At 35.6% G+C, this 23,642-nt stretch overlaps 1 pseudogene; it reads right to left on the reverse strand.

The window, feature by feature from the left end:
* Positions 1-452: 452 nt before the first annotated feature.
* Positions 453-23,642, reverse strand: part of LOC107582266 (multiple epidermal growth factor-like domains protein 6) — a 35,532-nt pseudogene continuing 12,342 nt past the window's right edge.

Genomic DNA, 23,642 nt, shown 5'->3' on the forward strand with positions numbered 1-23,642 from the left:
TTTTATATATATATATATATATATATATATATAATTTACATTATTTTAATTTTATTCGAATACATGATGTGAAATTATAAATTTACATATTGACTAAGAGGCATGATTGATTGCATTAATTTATATTATTATTAGTAGTAAAATATTAATATTATTTATATACACACACCTTATTCATTCACTCATTAAATTAACGTGAAATTATCAGCCCTAATTTTTATATTGGAGGATGTTTTCAGATTTAGCTAACTTCTGGGGACAATTTTAGAATAAAAATATTTTTTATTTAATTTCAGTATTTCTATCAATTGCATTATGAGAAATTATGAATTTACATGTGGACTAAGGGACATGATTAATTGTATAACATTTATACAATAATATGTATGTGTATTATTAATATGATTTACACTAATTATTGAATTAACATGTCAATTCAACAACCATAATTTTTACTTCTGGGGACAAATTTGTAAACCCTCACAGGTGGGTCCCAGCCAGATGAGAGGACAAGAGCAGTGACCCGTGCGCTGGTCACACTGGCCTCCGTGTGCACACTGACATGGGAAAGAACAGCCTGGACCATAAAACCTACTGTCACAATCTGAGAGGGAGAAGATGAAGGTTTGAAAGTTCAAAGCAGGTTTAGTGACAGTTAGCATAAGATGTGTAAGGTGTGTGTGTACCTTTCTCACAGAGTTTTCCTGTCTTTCCGGGCGGACAGAGACAATGTTCAGTGGTCGGATCACAGAGCATCCCATCACACTCACAGAGTTGTGCACAATCACGTCCAAAACGCCCAGCGTCACAACCTGTTACACACACACATTCAGAGAAACCATCAAAATGACATATTCATACTCTCTTTGCTGTCCAGTGAGATTACAAGCTTTCAACTGAAGCTTTAAGCTTAGGAAATGACACAAAAGCAAAGCAGTCCATGAGAATCATACATTTTCTAAAGTTACACAGTAGCTCTGCGTGACAGACCTTATTTAAGTCATTACTCAGTAATAATCGTCCTTTCCAGTGAAGTGTTAATCACTGAGTCAGCGAGTCAAAACAGAGAACTGAATCAGTCCAATTCATGAAAGAATCATTCAGGCTGCTTTTGTGAACTTGTGATCAACTGATTCATTTAAAAGATTCGAGTCGAATTAATGATTTGTTCACAAAAGAGGTTCTCGTGAACATGAGCTAGAAAATGAATGTCAAGATTTTCACACAATGACGGCATAATTGCAGTCAGTTTTTCATCTATATTGTATGGGTTCAGACAACTTGGAATATAGTTTTATAATATGATAGTGATAAAATAGTGGTTTTCATTTTCATTATATTGAGAAAAGTCACCAAAACAAGAATCACCTTTGTGTTCCACTTAAGAAAGTAAGTAATTAATTACTGCTATAATTCTATAATTAAAATATAAAGTATAATTTCATGCTGATGATGTAGATGTTTTAAAATCGAGATGACTTAGGTTTTTCACACTTGTCACCCTGGTAACCTGGAGGACACAAGCACTGTCCGGTCACGTGATCACACAGGTGCCCATGTTTACAGTCACATGATTGAGCACTGAGCTCACCAAAAAAGCCAGCGGGGCATTCTGAGACATGGAACCATTTCATCATATCATATATATATTTTTTGCAGCAAAAATTACATATTCTAACAGTAAAGATGATAAGTCTAACACTCACGGTGTTGGCAGGCAGGACCGTAGTATCCAGACAGACAAGAGCAGCATCCCGTAAAGCGATCACATGTATCGTTATTCTGACACACACACTCCTGATCACAGTTCACACCATAGTGACCTGGGACGATGATGTAGATGTTGTTTTAAAATCGAGATGACTTACGTTTTTCACACTTGTCACCCTGGTAACCTGGAGGACACAAGCACTGTCCGGTCACGTGATCACACAGGTGCCCATGTTTACAGTCACATGATTGAGCACTGAGCTCACCAAAAAAGCCAGCGGGGCATTCTGAGACATGGAACCATTTCATCATATCATATATATATTTTTTGCAGCAAAAATTACATATTCTAACAGTAAAGATGATAAGTCTAACACTCACGGTGTTGGCAGGCAGGACCGTAGTATCCAGACAGACAAGAGCAGCATCCCGTAAAGCGATCACATGTATCGTTATTCTGACACACACACTCCTGATCACAGTTCACACCATAGTGACCTGGGACACAAACTATCACAAGCATACAAAAGTATTCAGATACATTAATCATCCTGCGCATTTCTGGTTGTGTTTGGATGCAAGTCATTATGGTTGTCTTCTTTAGAAAAACTGCATGGATACAAAATGTTACATTTGTGTACTTGTTTACCTTTTTCACAGTGTTGCCCGGTCCAGCCCAGCCCACATCTACATGTCCCATTCACAGGGTCACACACGCCTCCATTCGCACACGTACAAAAACTCCGACACTGCGCTCCATAGCGCCCCCTAGAACATGCTGCACAGAGGACAATTTCACATTTAACAGCAATAACTAATTAAGCAATAAAAATGCTTAATATCTGTGCATAAATATGAGAAGTATTGTTTTGCTCCATTACATAGCTATTCACACAGGTTGTCTTGGTTGTATCTGTACACTCTGTGTTTCAGCAAGGCGCATGGATCTGTCTTCAATTTGGACCACATGAGGATGGTTTACCAAGCACTGATTAATCCTCATCCAGCACTAAATTATACTGTCAACACTTAATTTCCACTAGATATCTCATTTTAGCCTGAAACCATACTTATTCCGTACAGAAAAAAATAAGTTGTGGCCTGGTGAGCTTAGTGAATTTATTTATTTTATCCTGAGCTACAGTACATGGCCGAAAAAATGTACAAAAAAGATACGGCAACAATTCATGTTCATAAGTACAGAAAAGCCCTTTTTGAACAGGACCAATCTTACTTGTGGATGGTACATTTGTGTTTCATGGGTATGCACTACCAAAGTCTGGGGTTGGTAAGATTTATTAGAAAGGAAAGAAATTCATAAACATTAATAAACGCCAAGGCTGCATTTATTTGATCAAAAAGTAATATTGTAAAATATTATAAAATTACTGTTTTCTATATTTTAAAATGTAATTTAGTCTTGTGCTTGCAAAGCTGAATTTTTAGAAGCATTGTGCTGCTTAATATTTGTAAACTATTTTTTTTTCAGAATTCTTTGATGAATGAAGGTCAGAATTGAACTAGAAATCATAACATTCTTTATTGTCTTTTTTTGCGTTTTGTGAATTTAACGCTTTTTTTCCTCATTCATTTTGACCTGTCAGATATCATAAAGCTAAATTAATCTCTGCTTGGTGCACCTTTGTTACAGATTGATACCTTTTTGCCAACTTTCTGGGTTAAATACAGAAGCATCAAATATGATTCTCACCCAAATTAATTTATACCACATATATTCCATGTAGCGTCTCGACCAATCTGACACACTAATTTTTATTTGATTTAACAAATCAAATATTCATTAGATTAACAAATCGTCACAGTCCCCTCACTCAATAAACTGGATGCCAGGATTTCTGCTGAACACCATCCCCCACCTTGGTCACCATGACAACTAATCATGATATCACTGGTTTTTATGACTCCCCCAGGAATGTGAGTAGGGTAACCCACTTTTTGTCCCCAGGACAAACGCACAGTAGAAATTGACTTTTCTACTAATTAATTCATAGGAAAACCTTTCTTTGAATGAACACACATATTCTTCAGGCCATTGTGTATATTATTGCTGTTTTGTATTAATCTGTGGTATTTTAGACTATTTTTATTCATGCTTACGATAAACCACTCATTCATATAAGTAACTCTACCATGTCTAGTATCTATGAATTCGTCTTCGGATGATCTAACTGAGAGTGCATATTACATGCTGATACCTCTGCAACATATTGATGTTCTAAGAATCTTTACTAATTTCTGCATCAACACCCAAGCGAATTACATATGCGAAATACCATGCTTAGAAACAAAGGGCCATAAAAACGCAGAACTCCCACTTGAGATTCCGGACTTCCCCATTGGGCAAGCCCATCTTGAGAGGCGTGAATCTCTGCAGGCTTTAAAGGCCACACTTCAAGAGACCCGCCCCAGTCGGTGGTTCGGTCAGATGCAGATGAAGATGTGAGAAAACGCTGCAGGATACCATAAGCATTGTGCCAGGCTTTTCTTCGGCCTTGTCCTTTCCATTCTTCAAGTTACTCTGACGCAAACTGGTTCTTTCTCATCAACCAATTTCAGCAAGATCTTGGGGCCTTAAGATTGCATCAGGAATCTTTTTCAGACAGACTCGCAAGTATCAAACTTAGTCGATTTAATTGATGCATTAAGTATCAGTTACACCTTTTTACAAGGTGTGTTTGAACTAAGAATCTGACGTTTTCCCTCCGGTTTTAGATCTGCTGAATATGCAAAGTGTTCCATAAAATTCATTCTTTATGCCTCTTTCTGTGCTGAGTTCAACTTTAACCCTTTCCTATACCAACTGTATGTGTGTGTGTGTGTGTGTGTATGTGTATGTTAGACCAGTTTACGTGTGTATGTAGGATGTTAGACCAGTTTATGTGTTTATGTAGTATGTTAGACTAGGTTAAGTGTTTATGTAGTTAATAAAACTTTACTTACATCACACTTGACGTGTTCATTGTTTGCTCATAACCGGAGTCACTAATCATGCAGATTTACGTTACAAGCTTGGTAGAATTGTACAGTAAGAAAGTTATTTCCCTTAACCAGGAAATTAACGTTCTTAGAATTGACAAGACAGTTGACCCTGAGTGGTCAGGTAAATATCTACAGCGGATCTAAAATATTCATAATTAATCATAACTAGTTATGGTTAATTATTCATATTTCCTGTCATGAGCGGATTCGTTACATCCACATCCAGACAACAGAAACTCTACAGAGATCCCAAATCCCATTTAAATCAGTGCATGAATTCCTGTTAATTCTATGCTAATAATTGTAACTCCATCCAAATAGCATTAAGATGGTACTGTTTTTCATGTCAGGATGTGTGTTCATTGTTACACTGTACCAGGACAAACATTCAGCCGGCCTTCTTCTCTCAAGCAGAACAACTCATTGTTTTATCTATTAACTATGTCCTGCTCCAGACGGAAACTTCCAGTAACAACAAGAGCACAGATGGCATTATTTTCAAATAAACTACAATTTCAATTACTACAACTAGCACAGGCCCTCTCATCCCTCAACATGCATTTAAAGAGCTAGCCACACACACGTGCACAAACACACACACGCCACACACAAGTTTACTTAAGCTCTAGATCATTAGTGCAATGGCAAAGTGGGTCTGATTTGGCAGTGCAGCAAAAGAGCAATCATGTTTCTTTGGGTAATTTAGATTGGGAAAACAATAAGCCAATCGCTTTGATTCGCTTGCTTATTTATTCGTTTCCTCGCCAGCAGATCCGCCGACACGGAACATAGAGAACCAGCTACTTATAGTCGTCTGTAAACATTAAACATAGGGAACATAACCAGTGGCATGTTTGTGAGTCGCTCCGAGCTGGCATTTTCGAGGAGGCTAAGAAAATCCCTCCTGGAAAGTCCCGTTCCATTCCCACTGATGAATGCTGAAACACAAAGATTACGAATCTGATCTCTCGCTTCTGTTCTTCAGGAAAAGAGGCGCCGCTATCAAATTCCGTCACGCAGGAAACTGGAGAAATGTGTTAACTAAATATTGTAAATAAGCCCTGGGAGAGAATCAGAAGGAGGGCAAATAGTCCCTTCAAGTGCAGGACTGTGAGACAATGTATTTTGATATTATTTTGCTTATGAAGTCATCATAACACTTACAGCATTCACATCCTAACAAGATGAAGATGTGAATGTTGTAGATTTGGGAGGGAGGCACAAAAAAAGAAGAAATTAATGGCTGAGGTTAGAAAAGTTGGCAAGATAAGTGGGAAAAAAGGCAAATAAGAGTAAGTAAAAGGGAAAAAGTAGAATAGCACAGCTATTCGCAATGTTGATATTGTAAACTGAATTATTTTTTCATGAATTGAAATTAAGGTGAAATAAAAAAAATCTAAATATTAATATTAGATCAAAAAACTTAAAACAAAAATTAGAAATGTTGCCTTGACAACTAACTGAAATAAAATAAGAGCTAAAATTACTATAACTAAAACTGAAATAAAAATAAATAGAAATAAAAAAGCTAATAATTAATAAATGTAATTTAAATAATAATAAATACAAAAACAATATGTAAATAATACTAAAATAATAATATATCGCTCTAATGAGAGATATATACCTTGTTAGCAGGACGGTCCTGTTCTACCAGGGGCGCAGTTACACCTCCCAGTCTCTGGGTGGCACTGTCCTCCCTCTCCACACAAACACACCTGAGCGCAGTCTCTCCCATAGCGACCTGTAGGACAACCTGAGATAAAAGGACAGAAAAAAACAAATGTTAATAGCTAGAAATGCAGAATGCAACAGTGGTCTCAATATGCATTTTTTGCATATACTGAGATACTGAAAAGCAGCAACCATGTTACCATTAACCATGGACAAAGATGACTGTCTGATGCCTGTTTACATAGATTGACAATTAACAATGGCCTCACCCACTTAGCCGACTGATTGATTATCAGGATCTTACTGGTGCTGCAGCTGGGTCCCAAGTATCCTGGCTGACAGATGCAAGATCCAGTCCTGAAGTCACATCGGCCTCCATTAGCACATCTACACCTCTTCTTACAGTACGGGCCATAGGTGCCCTCTCAACATCCTGTGATCATTTTTAAAATTTAAGCACATTTATAAAACAATGCAAAAGGATGTCAATTGTAATTACAGTGGGGAAAAAAAGTATTTAGTCAGCCACCAATTGTGCAAGTTAAGTCCCACTTAAAAAGATGAGAGAGGCCTGTAATTTTCATCATAGGTATACCTCAACGATGAGAGACAAAATGAGAAAAAAAATCCAGAAAATCACATTGTAGGATTTTTAAATAATTTATTTGCAAATTATGGTGGAAAATAAGTATTTGGTCAATAACAAAATTTCATCTCAATACTTTGTTATATACCCTTTGTTGGCAATGACAGAGGTCAAACGTTTTCTGTAAGTCTTCACAAGGTTTTCACACACTGTTGCTGGTATTTTGGCCCATTCCTCCATGCAGATCTACTCTAGAGCAGTAATGTTTTGGGGCTGTCGCTGGCGAACCCGGATTTTCAACTCCCTCCAAAGATTTTCTATGGGGCTGAGATCTGGAGACTGGCTAGGCCACTCACTACACTGTTTGTTTGTGTTTTACGCCATGCCAGCTTCTGTGGCTATTTTCATGGCGAGAAAAATGTATGGCTAAATTATATCAGGTTTTTACAATTTATTTTACCGTATAACTACATAACATATAGATACATTACCATTCAAAAGTTTGGTGTCGGTAATTATTTGTGTTTTGAAAGAAGTCAATTGTTAAAAATACAGTAAAAACATAATACTGTGAAATATTATTACAATTTAAAATAGCTGTTTTCTATCTGAATATATTTTAAAATGTAATGTATTCATGTGATGCACAGCACAGTTTTCAGCATCATTACTCCAGTCTTCAGTGCCACATGATCCTTCAGAAATCATTCTAATATGCTGATTTGCTGATCAAGAAACATTTCTTATTATTATCAATGTTGAAAACAGTTGTGCTGCTAATATTTTTGTGGAAACAGTGATTATTTTTTCAGGATTCTTTGATGAATATAAAGTTCAAAAGAACAGCATTTACTTGAAAACTTTTATAACATTATAAATGTTTTTACTTTCATTTTCTGAATAAAAGTATTTATCTATTACAAAAAAAAAATGTTCCTGACCTCAAACTTTTGATTAATATACAAAACCATTTTCTATTAGCTCAAGTGTAAATGAGCCCATTTTCTGAATAAAAGTATTTATCTATTACAAAAAAAAATGTTCCTGACCTCAAACTTTTGATATGATTAATATACAAAACCATTTTCTATTAGCTCAAGTGTAAATGAGCTTTTGGTCTGATTGAACAACTACGAAAACAACTTTATTAGGTTGGTTGCATAGTTGTGAAAACAACCTAGATATCAATTTACAGATATCAACCTGCAGATATCAGTCTATATCAGATTGATATCTGCAGAATATGTCTTACTTAGGTGACAGCGGTTGCCATAGTAACCAGGTAGACAGGTGCATTTCCCAGTGACGTGGTGACAGCTGTACTTATCTCCAGAACATGTGCACATTTGAGAACAGTTCAAGCCAAACCTGCCCTGAGGACACACTGAGAGAGAGAAAACATTAGAAAATGACACAATACATGCAGAGATGACTTTAAAAAATTTGTGTGGGTTTACCCTAAAATGTCAAGTTGTCTAGACACATTCCTGAAAAGACATCAGGCCTCAGACAGGAAGGAGATATGATATGAGATGACATGAAGGGGAGGCTAGACATTTCATTTAACGTCATTCAAACATGCTTACGTTCATACACTTTCACATCTGTCTGGAGTACCTGACAGAAACCAGGCCATATGAATGTGATTTGGATATGAGTCCATTACACAGCACAAATCCATCTTACACAAACACTGAAAGACGATTATACAGCAATACATGAGACATTGGTGTATTCAGGGCTCAACAATAAGGATTTTTCTACTGGCCGAGTCAGATCAGTGGTTTAGATTTTTACTTGCCTGCCAACATTTTCACAGGACCTATTAGAAATATAATAAATAGTTATTTTTTCCATTATTTTTTGTATGTTCATTTTAATTATTACATTATTTTTCTTTGTATATATATATATATATATATATATATACACACAGTGCTGCTTGAATAATTAAAATGAACATACAAAAAATAATGGAAAAAATAACTATTTATTATATTTCTAATAGGTCCTGTGAAAATGTTGGCAGGCAAGTAAAAATCTAAACCACTGATCTGACTCGGCCAGTAGAAAAATCCTTATTGTTGAGCCCTGAATACACTAATGTCTCATGTATTGCTGTATAATCGTCTTTCAGTGTTTGTGTAAGATGGATTTGTGCTGTGTAATGGACTCATATCCAAATCACATTCATATGGCCTGGTTTCTGTCAGGTACTCCAGACAGATGTGAAAGTGTATGAACGTAAGCATGTTTGAATGACGTTAAATGAAATGTCTAGCCTCCCCTTCATGTCATCTCATATCATATCTCCTTCCTGTCTGAGGCCTGATGTCTTTTCAGGAATGTGTCTAGACAACTTGACATTTTAGGGTAAACCCACACAAATTTTTTAAAGTCATCTCTGCATGTATTGTGTCATTTTCTAATGTTTTCTCTCTCTCAGTGTGTCCTCAGGGCAGGTTTGGCTTGAACTGTTCTCAAATGTGCACATGTTCTGGAGATAAGTACAGCTGTCACCACATCACTGGGAAATGCACCTGTCTACCTGGTTACTATGGCAACCGCTGTCACCTAAGTAAGACATATTCTGCAGATATCAATCTGATATAGACTGATATCTGCAGGTTGATATCTGTAAATTGATATCTAGGTTGTTTTCACAACTATGCAACCAACCTAATAAAGTTGTTTTCGTAGTTGTTCAATCAGACCAAAAGCTCATTTACACTTGAGCTAATAGAAAATGGTTTTGTATATTAATCATATCAAAAGTTTGAGGTCAGGAACATTTTTTTTTGTAATAGATAAATACTTTTATTCAGAAAATGGAAGTAAAAACATTTATAATGTTATAAAAGTTTTCAAGTAAATGCTGTTCTTTTGAACTTTATATTCATCAAAGAATCCTGAAAAAATAATCACTGTTTCCACAAAAATATTAGCAGCACAACTGTTTTCAACATTGATAATAATAAGAAATGTTTCTTGATCAGCAAATCAGCATATTAGAATGATTTCTGAAGGATCATGTGGCACTGAAGACTGGAGTAATGATGCTGAAAACTGTGCTGTGCATCACATGAATACATTACATTTTAAAATATATTCAGATAGAAAACAGCTATTTTAAATTGTAATAATATTTCACAGTATTATGTTTTTACTGTATTTTTAACAATTGACTTCTTTCAAAACACAAATAATTATGACCCACTTTCTCTTGAGATTCAGTTCTCGGACAGATGCCCTGATATTTTCCTTCAGAATTTGCTGGTATAATTCAGAATTCATTGTTAACATTAACATTAGTCAATGTGAGAAAGTCCTTTAGTTGCTTAGAAGTTAGCCTGCAGTCCTTTGAAACCTTGTGGACTTTTACACGTCTTGCTTTTAGAGTGATCTTTGTTGGTGGACCACTCCTGGGGAGAGTAACAGTGGTCTTGAATTTCCTCCATTTGTACACAATCTGTCAGACTGTGGATTGAGGAAGGGGGCCAACACTTTTTCACACCACTGTATATTGTTCAAAGGTTTGAGAACAGAAAGATTTCTTATTCAGCAAGGATACATTAAATTGTTCAAAAGTGACAGAAAAAAAGCATTTCAAATGTTACAAAAGATTTATATTTATATGTTTAATTACATTTAAATAAATACTGTTCTTTTGAACTTTCTATTCATGGATTCTATTCAACATTTACCTCAAAAGTATGAAGCAGCACAACTGTTTTAAACATTGATAATAATAAAAAAAATGTTTCTTGAGCTGCAAATCAGCAAATTAGAATGATTTCTAAAGGATCATGAGACACTTAAGACTGGAGTAATGGCTGCTGAAAATTCAGCTTTGCCATCACAAGAATAAATTACATTTTAAAAATATATTAAAATAGAAAAAAAAAATTTATTGTAATAATATTACACAATATTACTGTTTTTACTGTATTTTTGATCAAATAAGTGCAACCTTGGTGAGCATAAGAGACCAACCCCAAATGTTAGAGCAGCAGTGTATATAAAATTATTTATATTGTTTCTGTTTAATATATATTATTAGTCTATATGAAATACTGAGTTATGGTCTTACAGGTGGTTTTAGAGGTAGAAGGTGTTGCTACTTAAAAATAATCTCTTATGAATCAGGATGAAAAAAAATTTATTGTAATAATATTACACAATATTACAGTTTTTACTGTATTTTTGATCAAATAAGTGCAACCTTGGTGAGCATAAGAGACCAACCCCAAATGTTAGAGCAGCAGTGTATATAAAATTATTTATATTGTTTCTGTTTAATATATATTATTAGTCTATATGAAATACTGAGTTATGGTCTTACAGGTGGTTTTAGAGGTAGAAGGTGTTGCTACTTAAAAATAATCTCTTATGAATCAGGATGAATAAAATGAGAGAGGTCTTACTCATCTCACAGCTGTTCCCAGTGTACCCTGCAGGGCAGCCACATCTGCCCGTCACATGATCACAGGCCACACCCCCTGGACAGATGCATCTTTGCTCAGTTCCTACCGAACCATCCAGATGCACAGGCTATACACACAACATACAGACAGTGAGATAGAAAGCAGATGGATTGCAGAGTGAGTGGTGCGCGTTCACCCATGTGAACATTCCAGTGTGTAATGGAGACAGAATACAGTAATTTGTGTGATGACATGTGAATCGGTGCTATCAGTGCTTACAAACTCCTCACTATAAATCACCATAATCACTTACATCTTACTAACTACAGACAAATAAAGCGCTCTGAGTGAGTCTGTGAGAGAAAGAGACAGATGTGTTTATGAGTATATAGGGTCTTTGGATGGTAAAGGACATGTTTGTGTGTGTTTTGTATAAGAGAAAGTCTGCACATGTGTAGATATTAACTAATAATACATGAGTATTTTAGATTTGAATGAGTGTGTGTGTGTGTGTTTTAGCTCACTCTGTTGGCAGCTGGTTCCTGTCCACCCAGGTGTGCACTGGCCACTCACCGGGTCACATGACCCTCCATTGTGGCAGTCACATGACTGACTGCAGTTGGGACCAAATGTACCCGCTGGACAAGCTAGAACACAAACACATATATGAACCAAATTGTGTTGTCAAAAGTACCGATATCGGTACTGAAATTGTAAAAATGTGACGATAATAGTGCTCCACAGATATGTCTGTGATTGGCTCAGTACTTTTGACAACACTAGAACCAAACCAAACTTTTAAAAATCTAAATATGTAGTACTTTGTACAATGCAAAAATGTTTTTCTTCATTTACTCACATACATATAGATACATATTCAGTGACATAACATATGTTCTATTCTAGATGTTCCAAATGCCCATGTTATGTTTAACAATCTACCCCTGTGTGTATGTCTGTGCATTGTGGTTTTCTCATAAAGTGCAGCAGCTGGATGTGGCTGTCTCATTAAGCAGAGGATGCTGTCATGGATCCAGCAGGGTGTGTCTGTGTGTGTATGTTTAGTCAGTGGCTCAGATTAACCACTAGAAGGCAGATACAACTCTGTACCTTCAGGTCATTGAGGGCAAAACCTTCTTACCTGCTTCTAGTTCTTATTAACAAATGATTTTAGCTTCCTGCACTGATGTCATTATGACACACTAAACTAAAATTTTTTTGTGTGTGTTTCAAGTTGCTTGGCTGTGAGTGATGAGTGAGTGTTTCAATGAGCAAATGGGAATCAAAAACATTCCATTTTAAGCACAGACACACACTCAGATTGCATGATGGGTGGGTTGCCCTCTCAGACTGATTGAGACTTCCTGTTTCCCTGGTGAAGAAAAGGCCCTAGAGCATTAGGCGTACGAAAACACTACTTATGGAGCAAAAAGAGAGATGTTGAGGAAAATAGATAACATGCATTTAAATAAACATCACTGACCATTTTAGAAATTGGATGCATTTGTTTGTTGCTCACTTTTTTCACAGTGTGATCCCACCCAGCCAGCAGTACAGGTACAAGCTCCGCCGACCTGGTCACATTCGGCCCCGTTTTCACACTCACATGATAGTTTACACTCTGCTCCGTAGTGGCCCTCAAGACACTCTGACACAAAGCATCATGGGAAATGCAGATTTAGTGCACATGATCAGAATTTAGTGGAAATAAACAAACTATTGAAATTTGATTTTGGTCATTGAACTAGGGTTGAAATAAAATATAAATGTTAGATGAAAAAATGGTGTTTAAATGGTGCCTTGCCAGCTAACTGAAATTAAAGTTTAAGCAATAAAATAAAATCTGAAATAAAAATAAATCAGAGCTAAATAGAAATAAAAACTAACAAAAATTTAAAAAGCACATTTTAAAATGACTACACTAAAATGAGAACTAATTAAAATATTAATAAATATTATACTAGTACATAAATAATACTTAACACTGAAATACTGCACGTTTTTTAAAATATATATTTTGATTGATACATTTTAGATAGCACTATGCTACATTGCGCTCACATGACTTCATTATGTTGAATATGGGTAGTCCAGTCATCAGTTTGGTAATAAGAATTGTACATTTTCAAATTATTTTTCTAATTTTGAGTGCAAATGTCTTAACGTTTTGCAGTCAGATCAAATGAGTAAAAAACAAAACGTTAAAAAAAGCATTGTGGGATACAGTATCTGACACATTGCACTCTCTAGTTTAATTTGGCCTAATATTATGAAACACCTATTTTTTCCCTAATTTTTGCATACCATGCACATTATGCATACTATATACTTCAGAACTTGTAAGAGTAGAATATTAGTATGATATTTATTTAATGCTCAGCCAGTTTTGCCTGTAGTTGCATTGGGAAGTCGTGGCCTAATGGTTAGAGAGTCGGACTCGTAACCCAAATGTTGTGGGTTCGAGTCTCGTACTGGCAGGGATTGTAGGTGGGGGGAGTGAATGTACAGCGCTCTCTTCCACCTTCAATACCACGACTGAGGTGCCCTTGAGCAAGGCACCGAACCCCCAACTGCTCCCCGGGCGCCGCAGCATAAATGGCTGCTCACTGTTCCGGGTGTGTGTTCACGGTGTGTGTGTTAACTGCTGTGTGTGTGCACTAAGGATGGGTTAAATGCAGAGCACTAATTCCTAGTATGGGTCACCATACTTGGTCACATGTCACGTCACTTTTTACTTTTTATTATGTTGACAAAAGGTAGCAGCATATGCATCGTAATTAGCATCAGATTTAACATTTCAACATGAACGTTTAAATGTTGTACCATTTAAATAGTGCATCAATGAAAAGAATAAGACATTGAAACATGGATACAGAGAGGGAAAGAAACAGAACAGACTCACTCTTGTCACATTGCTCTCCAGTGTATCCAGCCTCACACACACAGCGCCCACTGCTGGCCTCACAGGTTACTGCATTACTGCCACACTGGCACACACTGGCACAGCCTACACCCCAAAAACCTGCCTCACACACTACACAGATGATGATTATCATTCATTTGTATTCAAATAACAAGTCAAATCACACATTTGAGATTTGAGAATGTAAACACACTTGTAAAGATTACTATTTGTATGTTTATTAATGTCCTGTTGCATGTTCCATTTTATTTTTTTATTTTTTATTTTATGCACCACATTTTAAAATATTTTGTTTTTATCATTAATATCACTACTTCTTACTATTACAGTAATAGTCAGCTTCACATCGAAAGAGACAGAAACCACAATTTAGTTTGTTCAGTGAAAACGAGGTGATAGGTATCAGACGAGCTAACAGAAGCACTTAAGGCATTGCGGTTCACATTGGCACATGACTGTCTGTCTATCCTGTCTGAATACACTCACTCTCTTTTTCTTGTCCTCCACAGAAACTGTAGAGTGCTCTCCCTCAACCTCACTGCCCCCAATCCCCCCGAGGATGGGATAAAAGGTTCCGTTTGAGCAAGACCAAACCATGATCTGTTAAAGCCATTAAGACTAAAAAATGTAACTATTACATATTATAGACTTATAACTAAAACAGACACTTCAAATGTTATTAAAACATGAGCTACAAATTCATTCATTTCTCTCTTTAGCGAACAGAAGGAAACCCCATTTATAAACACACTGTTAATATATCATTTTCATAACATAACATCCAGAATAAATCTAGCTACTTGAAACATTTATTCCATGACTCTCTCTATTTAATACAAAGCTACTGAGCTAAACTGACCGACACGTCCATCTGTCGGCGTGTTGCCATGTGTGAGTGTTTAGTGCATCTGCTCCCTGGAATTTTAAAAAGGACATATTGCCTGATGATCGACTAGTCACAGTTGATTTCTGATGCAGACATTATTGAGCTATTAAAATAACTGAGCCATTAAAGCAGTTCTGTGTACTGACATCTGACAGTCACTAGAGGGAGATGCAAAGCCATTATTGTCCCATTTGAAAAGTAAGAATCCTTTGAAAGCTCAGAATAAAATATTAGCTTATTATTTACTGAATACTGCACAGTGAACAATGCATACTGCCTACTATTTTAAAAATAGTAAGTGAAACAAGTAGGCATTAATAAACATTTACTTAAAGTCACATTTGCATTCCTCCGAGCAACCATGAGTCCATTTGGGGCATGCTAATATAGACAAGCACTTTTTTACTATACCTCAAATTAATTGAAAGTAGATAAGTAACAAACTTCGACTTTCACATTATCTTAGCACTCTAAACACTTACGCAGATGGCAGAATTTGTCGAAGAGGCCAGGTGTGCACAGACACCCTCCATACAGACGATGGCAGCGTCCATTATTGGGGCAGTTACACCTCCTCCTACAGAACCTCCCATAGAAACCCTGCGGACAACCAGATGACATTACGGTACATCAGTGAAATAATTCCACAGTGTTCCTCCGGAATTCCGTAAGGTGCATTACATCACATGCTCTTGTCAATACAGAATTTTCAGGTCTAATCAGAGAGGAATAACGAATGACAGCTGGGAGAGATGAGGTTGATGGATGATGTGATGAAGACAAGGCAAGGCCAAGGGCAAACAGAAAGTTAGTTAATAAGAAGGAGAAGCTTAAACCCAAGAGCTCCAGTTAGTTTACTGAGGGATACTTTATTTCTACATTTATTAATTTAGCAGCAAGTTTTTGTGATCATACTGATCATAAAGGAGCAAATAAAATGGATAAAAAACATTTTGGTAATATTGTCTCATTTAAAAACCAAATCTTTTTTTTTTATATAATTTCTTTTTTAACATTTACATTTAGTCATTTAGCAGACACTTTTATCCAAAGCGACTTACAAATGAGGAAAATAAAAGCAGTCAAAACTAACAAAAGAGCAACAATATACAGTATAAGTGCAAATGACAAGTCTCGGTTAGTCTAACGCAGTACACGTAGCAAGGTGTATATGTATATATATAGCTAAACACACAGACGGAACGACAGAGACAAAAGAATAGAGACATCCGCAGAAACAGTGATCAGGGTTAACTAAAATTAAAACAAAAAACCATTAAAAAAAACAATTTTTGTTACTTGAAATAAAATAAACTTTGAATTAATTCATTTAAATTTTGTACATTTTTGTCATTTTTTAAATATGTCTATATAATTTATTAAATTTTATTTCAATTTTTAGTTATTTTAGTACATCAGGATATGTTTTAGTAATTTTGTGTATTTTTGTCATTTTTTTCAATATGTCCATATAATTTGTATTACATTTTATTTAAATTTTTAGTTATTTTAGTACATCAGGATATTATATGTAAATTAAACTTTTTCCCTAACTAGTTGAAATTTAATAAAGAGTTAAAGTTTTTTCTTAATATTAAATTTTAGAATGAAAAGAGAAAATTCAAAAATAAAAACTAATTCAAAATATGAAAAACTTAAATAGTAACTCAATGATACAAAAATAATGATAGAGGTTATATAACATTTTGGCAACTCATAACATGTCTTTTGGGTGTCAATAGTACTCTTTATTTTGAAGTCTGTGCATCACTTCCTGACTAAGCAAAGCCAATCAAACTTGTACTCACGTAAGCATGATTTCTGGTCGTAGTCCAGTCTGAAGCCCACCTGACAGAAACACTCATAAGAGCCCAGCGTGTTCACACAGTACTGAGAACATCCTGACGTCTCAGACAAACACTCGTCAATGTCTGAAGAGAGAGGTTCATATTAAAACAGCTTTCATGATACACTAAATGTTCTCAAGTAAACTTTAAATAGTCCATTTATGAGGAAAACGAGGAAAAATATTAATTTACAAGTATGTAAAGTAAAAAAAAAAAAAAAAAGGGTTTGGTTAATAAAGGGTCAAAAGAGGAAAACATGAAACTAAACACAGACACACCATCACACGTGCAGCCGTTGGGTGTGTATCCAGGTCTACAGCCCCACTCATAGCTTCCTGGGTAATCCTTACAGTAGTGACTACAGCACGCCTCCCCGTTTTCACATTCATCAGTGTCTGTGGATGACACACACAAATACAAAAGCATATTCTCATGAGGAAAAAAAACACTATGTAACAGTAACACTAAAAAGCAGTCAAGTATTTAATTATTGTTAGACAACATAAACCAAATGAACACCAATAAGAATGGTTAATCATGACTTTTGTTAAATCTTGATCTGAACATCTACAGTATATTTGTGAGATGTATTCCATCTGAAATGTTTTGATGTTAAATTATCTATTTTTTGTCATTGAATAATTGTGATCTGTGAATTTTATGGTGCATATTTTGTTATTATGAGTATATCTAATTATATACAAGGCTGTATATAATTTATACATTTTTTGATAGTCTGTCATTCTACCATTATGTGAAAAAATTGTATCACAGTTTCCACTAAAATATTAAGCAGCAACTGTTAACAACATCTATAATAATAATTGTGTTTCTTGAGCAGGTATAAAAAAGCAAACTCTTACCCCCAAACTTATATATATATACAGGTGCATCTCAATAAATTAGAACGTCATGGAAAAGTTCATTTATTTTAGCAATTCAACTCAAATTGTGAAACTCGTGTATTAAATAAATTCAATGCACACAGACTGAAGTAGTTTAAGTCTTTGGTTCTTTTAATTGTGATGATTTTGGCTCACATTTAAATTTATAATAAAAAAAACTACATTTTACATAGTGAAGGATTTGCTACACAACCATCATGTATATACCTATACATGTCTTGAGGTCCTCAGCGAGCTGGTAACCTTGGTTACAGGAGCACAGGGGCCCACTGGTGGTGTGCTCACAGTGATGAGAGCAGCCCCCATTGTTTTTCTCACAGCCATTCACGATTTCCATCTCTATACCTGCAGGATACGTCACTCCACATTATTAAGACTTCACTGATTGGTCAAAACACTGACCAATCACAGACTGTTTGGCTCCAGTAAACCAAATCCACATGTCAGTGAACTACTGAGATAATCTAAATTGTTTTCTAAAGTGTTTTAAGTTTTTCACCTCATATTACTCTAAAAGAATCACAGAGCATGTATTAGTGTATGTGTGTGTGTATTTGTACTTACGATAGCGCTGTTTCCCATCAGCACCCAGCTCAAATCCCGGATTACACACACAATGGAACGATCCCGGGAAATTAACACAGCCATGAGCACATTTAGCCTGACCAGACACACATTCATCTATTTCTGGGAGAGGAAATGTTTGGGTAATTAGAAGATATATCAGTGTAAAACTCACTAATACTTTGTATTTTACACTAAATAAATAAACACAATGTTTTCAGTTAGGACACCAGCAATATGAGTGTGTGTATGTGTGTCTGTGCATAAGCATGGAAAGGTGTGTGTGTGCACAGCAGGGGTCAGAGTCTCTTCATGGGGTCAGCTGAGGTTGTCTCATAAAGTCTGGACATAAATGAGGTCCAGACAAACATGTGTACCCATGACTCAGACCAATGGCTTTACACTGGCCTGCACACATAGTAACTAACAGCAGGATTGTTATACCAGTAATCTGCTGTGTGTGTATTTGAGCAGGACATAGATGGGTAGTGGAGGTCGGTTTTATGGCACAGCTGAAGAGAGATTCACTGTGGCCAGCGGAACTGCACTGAGCGATAAAATAAATATAAACAAATAAAATAAAATATGCATCCTCAGTGGCTCTCATGTCGGGAGAAAATGAATTGAGCTTTTTGGGGATTCAAAAAATGTAGTGAATGGATTTTTATCATTGTAGGGTGGTTGTGTCCACACCCTGCTAAGACACATTATATGTGCATAATATTTTGCATCCGATGTCCCCTTGAATGTCTAAGCTGGCGCAAGATAGTAAAATAAACAATATTTATCTGTAAAGAAATCTATATATGCATGTGTACATGTCATGCACTCAAACCTTCACATCTCTTGAAGTCAGCTCCCATTCTGTATCCTGATCTGCAGCTGCACTGCACCTGTCCATTCACATTACTGCAGATATGAGCACGTCCACCATTATGTTCCTTACAGGGGTCCTTCACTGAGAGAACAACACAGCACACACACACACAAGTGTTTACATAACCATCACAATATTACTACAGTAAAATCAGTAAGTCAAAGACGGCGTATGCATGTGAACTCACATTCACAGTGTTTGCCGTCTCTTTTGAGCTGGTAGTTGCTGCGACATTCACACTTGTACTGCTTGTTCCCCAGATCAACACACCTGTGCTCACAGGAAATAACCTTTCCATTGATGTATGGTTTGTTAGGATTGGACAATATTTGACCAAGATACAACTATTTGAAAATCTGGAATCTGAGAGTGCAAAAAAAATCAAAATATTGAGAAAATCGCCTTAAAAGTTGTCCAAATGAAGTTCTTAGCAATGCATATTACTAATCAAACATTTTATTAAGTTTTGATATATTTACAGTAGGAAATTTACAAAATATCTTCATGGAACATGATCTTTACTAAATATCCTAATGATTTTTGGCATAAAAGAAAAATTGATAATTTTGACCCATACAATGTATTGTTGGCTATTGCTACAAATATACCCCAGCGACTTAAGACTGGTTTTGTGCTCCAGGGTCACATATTATAAAGGATAGTTTCACCTTTCTTTATTTTTTCTTCCTTTCTCTGATTAAATTCAATTATTTATTGACAACAATAAGCTGATACACGAAATAACAAAACGTCTGCAATTCTGTGTTCAATCCCCCAACCGCCACGTTCCTCTCTCTTTCACTCTCATACACCTGTTGCTTCACCTGTAGCCTTTCAGTCCAGCAGGACCCGAGACATCATTCCCCACACATACACACTAACAGCTGAGGTGGACACAGATGCAAAACCATCTCTCTCAGCACATTCAAGCACTACTGCCCACACAAAGCCTGTCATACATCCTTCTTCATCTCATGATGAAACCAGGCCAAACTAATGGCCTTAAACAAGCTCCCGATTCAATAACATTCACAGGATGGATTAAAAGGTGAATCTCAGAGAGCTTTAACTACTCTCATTTATGATCATGACCGTTTAATGCATTAATAATCTAGTCATAAATGTGCCTGAATGTTTTATGGCGAATACACAACATTATACAGCTATGATTTAATTTACTGCTGCTCATAGATATTAATTCTTAAGGCTCTTTTCTCAGTTGTTGGTTTTAAATGGAACACTCTGATTATACAGAGGTTAAATGACTTTAGAAAGATGATATAAACTCAATGGATGTGAGTGTTCACTCACCTTGGCAGGATTTCCCATCAGCGCCAAGTTTCATGCCATCGGGACACCTGCAGTAAAAACTGCCAATAATATTACAGCACATGCCTTCACATCCTCCGTTACTGTCCGCACACTCATTTATATCTGAACAGACAAGAAAGAAAGAAAGAACACACTGAGCATCCATATAGTCTATAATAATCTTTATGATGTTGGAAACATAAGAAATACTGCAAAAAATTACATCAACAAACTCCATTAAACACAATTAAATTGAGTTGTGGTCACATTTACCAATGCTTTTAGATCATTTTGATTTAAACTGCACCCATTTAAAAAAAAAATAATAATAATTAAGTATATATGTTGTTATTTGACGCCAATTTAGTTCTAATATTTTACTTCACCATCCACCTGGAAAATCTTTCTTTATTTTGAATAGTTTCTTCTTTCCAGCATGATGTTTAGATTTGTGAAAGGCTTTCTGTAATTATGTTTCCAGTCTGATGTCTTCAAATATGACATTTTGCGGTCATTTTAACATGCTTGTGAAAAATGATATCACACAGACAAAAACAAATGAACAACACAAACAAACACACACCAGCACTCAGACTTGGGTAATAAGTCCAAGCTGCTCCAAACAACTGCCTTCTGCTCAACCATGAAGGACATACAAATTCAAGATGGTTCTGAAACAGAGTAAGCAAAAATGCCTCAAAATAAGTAAAAAGAAAATATTTATTTTTAAAAAATAAAGAAATGTGTTTTTCTGTAAAGCCTCAGAAACCAAGGATGGGTCGCCATAGCAAAGATTCTGGTATACCCACACTTGGTTTCTAAGGCAACACAGCATCACCAGATGAACTCTACATCTGATTTTTAATATTATAAAAACATATTATACATGAGGACATTCTCAGATTCTCAGATTTAGCTTAATTCTGGGGACACATTTGTCCCCAAAATATAGCTTGTTTATCTTTCTGATCTTGTGGAGTCATGTTTCCCTAACAACCTTTGACTCTATGGCACAGCACTGACCTTGAGCAAACATCCCATAATAATACTGAGTGCTGACAATATTTTCCTGTGGAAAGACAAGAACAGATTTACAGATGTACTGAGAAGTTACACACTCTATCTGTGGTTATTCCATTAGAGAGCTCAAACAGGAAGTCAAAGCAAGATAAAATCATTTATTATTCGTTTTTTTTTAACAGAGACATTTTCCCGGGTTACTCTGAACAGCACGTTTAATTTGATCTGACTAGGGGGACAGAGGGAATACTTTAAATGTCTTTCAGTATCTAAGTGTGTCTAAGTGTTTAAGATGGACAGAAGAGTGCGAAATAGACAAAAGCAGAGTGCAAAACCATTTACAACCTCAAAAACAGATCAAGGTATCTGATTGAGTTTAACATCTGTGCTGTAGTCTGAAGTGCACAGATGCTTTTAAACTCACTCCAAACATAGGGTTTGCAGCATCATGAGGGTGAGTAAAGGATGACAGAATTTACTTTTGAGAAAAAGGAAACGTAATGCAATAAAAACTGGGCATTTTCAAACTCTTGCATTCCTTTTCTCTACTTTTTCTCAATGTATGGTAAAGTCGTTTGGTTATCTCTCAGGGTTATAAATGCTTCAAAGAAAAGCAGCAGTATCTCAGGGATATCCCCTGTCCTTTCATTGGGAGATCCTCTTTAATGGTTAAGACAGGAATTACAAAACGTTAGAAACTTTAAGCTAACTGTGTGTCCTATCAGAGAAGATAATTTTGTGTATCATGCCGCTTTGTCTGCCTATCTCTCAGCATGTAGAGGCACATGTCTGCTGTTGTATAGAGATCGCACAGATCACTGCACTTGGCCCTGTATTATCTTACATAAACACACATATTCAATCCAGTCCTCACATTCAAGCATGACTTCTTTTTAACCAGCAAGGGACTTTAAAACATCTGGCAAACATTTGCACATTAATTACCTGTTTCCACAATTAACAGATGATCTGTATACAGCTACCAATGGGATGTTTCCATATTCTATCAAATATTAAATTACAGGTGTCTGCTTTATAGACTCCATGAGAGAAACTAACTATGAATAGAAAACAATTTACCACAATTTAAGTAATCAAATATGAAGATTCACAAACTGTATAGACATGATGACCTAATAAGCTGCCTTCCTAGGTAGCATTTCTGGCAATCATACTGTATATTTGTTTCAAATACACTATCATTAAACATTTGGGGTCAGTAAGTCTCTTATGCTCACCAAGCCTGCATTTATCTGATCAAAAACAGTAAAAAAAAAAACAGTAATATTGTGAATACTATTACAATTGAAATTAACTGCAGCCATTACTCCAATCTTCAGTGACACACTATCCTTCAGAAATCATTTTAATACGCTGATTTTCTGCTTGAGAAACATTTCTTATTATAATCAATGTTGAAAACAGTTGTGCTGCCTCATATTTTTTGTAGAAACCGTGATACATTTTATTTCAGGATTCTTTGATGAATAGAAATTTAATAGAAACAAAATTGATTTGAAATATTTGAAATGTTTCTACTGTCACTTTTGATCAATTTAATGTGTTCTGGTCAAATGAAATTATTCATTTATTTACAAAAATGGTAGATTATAATTTACATTGAACAAAATATACAGCAGACCTCCTCTAGATTTTCAAAAGAAATCTCAATAATGTCTCAAACTGTGCTGTGCTCACATTAGCCAAGATACTAAAATTTGCAGTCAAAAGTCAATTTCAATTTAAATGCAAACATTTCTCAACATATTCTGCACTATAATATCAAGATTAATTTTATAGCTCTCTACTCTTTTTTTGTATGTCAACAGTCTGTGTCTAATTTTTGTCTATATTCATGTATCCTCTAAGGAATTTAGAGGAAACATCTAAGACAAAGTTTATATTGAATGCCACA

The sequence above is a fragment of the Sinocyclocheilus grahami genome, unplaced genomic scaffold (genome assembly GCF_001515645.1).
Source record: "Sinocyclocheilus grahami isolate Dianchi unplaced genomic scaffold, SAMN03320097.WGS_v1.1 scaffold42.1, whole genome shotgun sequence".
In the NCBI taxonomy this organism is placed as follows: domain Eukaryota; kingdom Metazoa; phylum Chordata; class Actinopteri; order Cypriniformes; family Cyprinidae; genus Sinocyclocheilus; species Sinocyclocheilus grahami.